The following is a 6,000-nucleotide window of genomic DNA, read 5'->3' on the forward strand; positions in this document are numbered from 1 at the left end:
GCCGTGGAGGAGCACTGGAGTGCTAATATCTAAGAACCATGCGGCATGGTTCTTGCCCTCCTCTGCTTGTTTCTGTTCATCTAAGCTATGAAGTTCACATCGATTTGGGCCTCTCATAAGGTGCATGGGTTAAGAAGGAAATTTAAGAGTCAAGTCTTATGTTGAACTGAAAAATTTTATAAGTGCTCACACCTTTAGGGTTCAGAGCATTAGAGAACTCAGAAATGTCCCTGAGCTTGCACTGTTATTTGTCTAAAGACACAGGATGGTTTATGAGACCCACCCCCTCACCCTTCACCTCTGGTCAGCTTGTAGAAAATCAACAGAGAGTTTCTCAACAGCAGCCGTGGGGGTGTTTCACCCAACCATTGGAGCTGGCCTTCCTGGAAGGACCACATCTCCCCTCACGTTACTACAGGCCGCTGTGGGCTTAGCACGCAGGAGTGCCGAGCAGTTCTAGTGAAAGAACATGGTGTCCAGAGAGACTCCACGTGAATCCCAGCTCTGCCACCTGTCAGCTGTGTGACCTTGGACTGACCACTTAACCTTTCTGAGCCAGTTTCCTATCTGTCGCACAGAGATGGTGCAGGGTGGTGGTGACAAGCACAGGCTCTGGGCTTGGGCAGACCTGGGCTCTGGTCCTTCTTCCGTTTTACACCAGCAACGTAACCTGGAAGAAATTGTTCTCCCTCTTTAAGCTTCAGTTTTTTCATCTGCAAAATTGGAAATCACTCGCCTTTGCTTCATAGAAATGTGAGACTTAAAGCAAAATAAGCCCTTGATACACATTAGTTCTTACTGCGCTTACTACAGTGACCACAAGGGGATGTGCCTAGAGCAGGGCCTGCAGGTGACTGGCAGATCGAGTCGATGTCACTCCCCATCCTCCTGAGCCGACTTGAGCACAAACATGGGTCGTTAGTATTGCTCTGGGGGTGATGGCATGAGACTAGGGCAAATTCTCCCTCACCTGCACCCCTTTCCTTGCCTTCGCATTTACTCCATTCCCCTGGTCTCCCCACACAACAGGTCACTCTTCTGAGTGACAGAGACACATGCCACTCTCTGCCACGTAACCTAATAGGCTACAGGGAGACAGATTCTTGACCAGGGCTGACTAGCATTTGCATTCTCTTCGTGGAGCTGCAGTAGAGGGCATCTGGAGGGAAAGCACCTCCCCAGCTGCGGCAGACAATCAAGCAGAATGGCAGAGCCAGGTGCACTTACCGATATGCCCATCACCAGTACCAAATTACAACACGTTAGTGCCAACTTCTGAGGCAGTCTCTGATTTATGTTGCTTCCAGTACATTAGCAAGGATAACTTTTAACTTTCAAGAGAACAATTTAGCAAGCAGATAGCAAAGGCTTTTAAGATTTTTATTACAAAATGCAAACACCCGAATTTTACCTCAGGCCTGTGGGGGTGGCATAGAGAGCAGTGTTTTTCAAACTACAGGTAGCAACCCATTAATGGTTCATAAAAGCAAGTGGGTAGAAACCTGCATTTTTAAAAAATAGAATGGACTAGAATAAAAACTATCTGAGAATATTATGTATAACAAGGCTTAGTGCTTTGGGTGATGGTAGATGATAGATAGATAGATAGGTAGATAGATAGATAGATAGATAGATAGATAGATAGATAGATAGACAGATAGACAGATAGACACACAATAGACAGACAGCAATGTCAATGTTTTCCTTGCTGCTGGTCATGGTCAAAATAGTTTGAAAGCCACTGAAATACTAGATGCACAGAAATAACATGTGCATTTTATCAAATAAGTGAAAACACTCGAGAATAAGAAAACTGAGTCATGGACAAATTACAGATTTCCAGATTAGTATGTTTCTGAAATTAAAAGGGTTTTTTAGATCCCACATATAAATGATACCATATAGTACCAGTCTTTCTTTGTTTAACCTATCTCACTTAGCATAATCCCCCGGAGGTCCATCCCTGCTCGATTTCACTCTTTTTATGGGGGATTCATGATCCACTGCATATATGTACCACGACTTCTCTATCCGCTTGTGTTTCGGTGGACACTTAGGCTGCTTCCAAACCTTGGCTGTTGTACATAATGCTGCGATGAACACAGGGGTCTATGTATCTTTTCGAGTTAGTATTTAGACTTCTTTGGATACCCAGAAGTGGAATTGTTGGGTCATATGGTAGTTCTATGTTTCTGAGGGAACTTTGTACTGTTTTCCATGGTAGCTGCAAACAGGAAAAAAAAAAAAAACTTCATAGGTACGAAGAACAAGCTGCTGATTGCTAAAGCGGAGGCTGTTGGGGAAATGGAGGTAAAGGGAAGGGGATTAAGAGGTACAAATTTCCAGTTATAAAATATGTCATGGTAAAATCAGAAGGAGCTTACATGTATTTTATTTTAGACAGGACATTAAAGAACTAGGCATCACAGGAATGTTTAAAATGCCCCGTGTTGAAGATTCTGTCTTTAAAGGAAGATGGTCATGAGGAATGAACCACTAGCTCCATGGCGGGCAGAAGCTCCTGGCAGACATTGTGAAGGAACACACTGAATAGGATAAGAGTGAATGACATTCCTGCAACTCTGGTGGGAGAAAAGCTCTAAGAAAAACCAAACATCAACCCTTAGGAAGGGTACCAGGCATAAAAGAGAGATGAAAGAGCATCAGGAAGTCCACAGTTGGTACCCATATAGAATGGGTTATTAATGTTATTAGGGAGCAATTAATAATTTTCAGGAGGAAATAATGGGATCCAAACCAATATTTATGATTTCCAATGTTTATGTAATAAACCCAAAATAAGACTGTTAAAGTAATTCAATATTTTAATATGAGGTCAATGTTTGTTGATACATCTTTATAAAAGATTTGGGACCACAACGGGAATAGAATCTCAGAGGTATTGTTAAAATCGACACAGAGATTACTGGTATTCCTGGGACTTCCACTATTCAGGTACCTGCAGGAAGTCTCTTCTTCCTAACAACAGAGCATCTCATAAATTTCTAATGCCTGTTGCAAACAACATCTTTTCTCAGAAGCAAATGGATCAATAAAGGCAACACCTGCCAATGCTTAATTCTGAGAAAAAGAGGTAGAACTTATTGGTAAACAAGAAGTGGGTGAACCTGGGGAGGCAGTAGCTAGAGGGCATTTGTTCTTCAGCATTCTGTCATGCATTAACCCCACTACAGGTAATTGTGCCCTAGTTCCCTCTAGAGGGATCACCTCCCCACAGGTCAGTCAGGACTCCCTGCTGTCTCCCAGCCAAGGGACAGGTGTTAGACTTAGCTAGGTTCATCAGACATACTGTCTTTCCTAGGACTTTTAATTTTAAATAAATTACACAAAGACAGACTAATTCCTGCTGAGTGAACTCCTGGAACCACTGTGGTTCTGACTCTTTCAGAGCCTGGTTCTGAATCTTCTTATTAGTCTGTGAGCTTCCTGATAACCCACCAACAAATTCCATTTTTGTTTAACTTAGCCATGGTCTGTTCCTTCTGCTACTAACCTTACAACCATATTGAATATAACATCCACACACTATTTATCGAATACAGCATTCCATATCAGCCTTGTCATAGCCCAAAGAAAAGCAGAGGGCGCAATGAGGCATCTATCTGAGATTTCAAAAACTCAAAGAAAAGATAGGTATGTTGATATAGCTAGAGTCTATAAAGGGAGAAGTGACTTAAAAAATAAATCTGAAAATATAATTTTTAAAAATGATCTTGGGTAAAAGAATTAAGCACACACACAAAAAAACCCTCGTAGACACAGACAACACCATGGTGATTACCAGAAGGAAGAAGGGCGAAGAGAGGTAAAACAGGGTAGACGGGGGATAAATGGTGATGGAAGAAGACTTGACTTGGGGTGGTGAACACACAGTACAATATACAGATGATGTATTATAGGATTGTACCTCTGAAACCTATATAATTTTATTAACAATGTCACCCCAATAAATTCAATTAAAAAGAAAAAGTTTTGTGATCTTGGTGTGAAGGAAAAGAGAGAGCAATGTAAAGAAGAAATGAGTGACTAATGGGCCACCAATAAAATCAGATTATAAAAGACCACACACACACACACACACACGATCAGAGAACAGTGCATTACTATTACCAAGGGGAAAAAGAAAGACTGGTGTAAGAGTGCAAATCACAGCTGGTAAACTGGAGCCAAGAAAAAAATAAGTCGAAGCTTATGAAAAAATGTTGAGGCATCAAAATGGTCCTTTGGTGGATATGCCCATTGCAAAAATGGCCAGGACGGTGTACTGAAGCCAATGTTCTAAGGCTAATGGTTGACAGGAGGGAAATAGAACTTCTTCTCAACTTTTATTTTGCTTCATCTTATTTATGAAAGTCAAAGATCTTCAAACCTGAAGTGTGGGAGAAGCATGGTTAGGAGGGGACGGAAGTCCAAGGTAGGAGCCGAGGGAGTGGGGGAGCAGGAAGCTTCTGTCGAAGACTTCACCCTTCAGACCTGGACGTGTTTTGCCCCAAGGCACTGAAAACTAACCTAAGTAAGTGTAGGATCACTGCCAGTAATTTTGGGAAAATAAAAAAAAGTGGAAAATGCATCTGAAAATTGGAAATGGACAAATGACTATTTTTGAAAAGAGGTAAGATAACATAATATTGGGTTTGGGAATCTACAAATAGTCAACTTAATGTGAAGCCTGGTTGTTTTTAATGTTTTTATTTTATATTTTATGACATATTTGGTAATGAAAAAGTATTCATTTTATAATAAGAAAAAACAATAAAAAGACATATTACAAAACAAAAATCCATTGGCTGAAACAATATAAAAACAAACTAGATGAAAGTTAACCAGAATAACTATAAAGCCCTGTGTCAAAGTAAAAAAAAAAATACATAAGCATAAAGTGAAGAAAGATACTGGTAGGTTTGAAAATAGTTTATTTGAAAAATGTTTGGAAGTCTTGGGCCCAAAGTCAATATGCACCAAAGAAGTAAAGGCCATTATAAGCAGTACGAATAGAACATAAAAGCCTGGGAGACAGAAGTCATTTCCAATGAACTGTGGTCATATCCCACAGAGCACTGTGTCTAGTACTGAGCTCCATACACTAAGATGGGCATTGAAGGCTTAGAGAATGGTTAGAGGAGGGTCATCTGAACAGTGACAGGTTTGACGACGATGTCCCTTGAGAACGTATGACCTAACTTGATTGTTCTAGGTCAGAGAAGACTTCAGAAATGATAGCTATCATAGCCATGGCTTGTTCAATTAGGAGAGGACAGAGTAAATCCACAGAGCAGACAAACCTACCACGTAGTGGCTGTGATGGGGGAAGTTTCCAGCATCTGGAATCTAGATGGAAAACAGGATCTTACAGATGACAATAGGCAGAGGGCCAGGAAAACAAGTGGTATCAGTGGCATCTGAGAGCAGAGAGTGGGGACCCAGTTATTTCTGGTCCTTGGAGCTTTCCATTTCCTGTAGAGTTGGGGTACCAGGCAGGAAACAAAGCAAGCAGCTCAAAAATGGGGATCAAGAGAAGGGTTCAGTTAGTACCAACTAGTGCTTCTTAGACTAGCGGCACCAGCAGCACCTAAGAACTAGTTAGAAATGCAAATTCTCGGGCCCAAATCAACTGAAATTAGAAACACTCAGCAATCTGTGTTTGAACAGCCCCCCTGTGATTCTAACTCATGCTCAAGTTGAGGAGCCCCGGGCTTAGTGATTAAGTCCATGGACTTGAGAGAGAGTGCCTGGGTTTAAATCCCAGCTCTGCCAGTGACTAGCTGTGTGATCTCAATGTCCTCATCTGTAAAATGGGGGTAAAAATAATACCTACCTCATATGGTAGTTTTGAGAGTTAACTCTCTCTCTCTCTCTCTCACACACACACACACTCAAAGTGTTTAGAATGGTGACTGGCAAATGTGTTCGCCAACATTGCTCGTATCACAAGTCATTAGAACTTGGGTGTCCAGGTGAAGTAAAACCAACAATCACCCT

The sequence above is a fragment of the Desmodus rotundus genome, chromosome 1, assembly GCF_022682495.2.
Source record: "Desmodus rotundus isolate HL8 chromosome 1, HLdesRot8A.1, whole genome shotgun sequence".
NCBI lineage: Eukaryota > Metazoa > Chordata > Mammalia > Chiroptera > Phyllostomidae > Desmodus > Desmodus rotundus.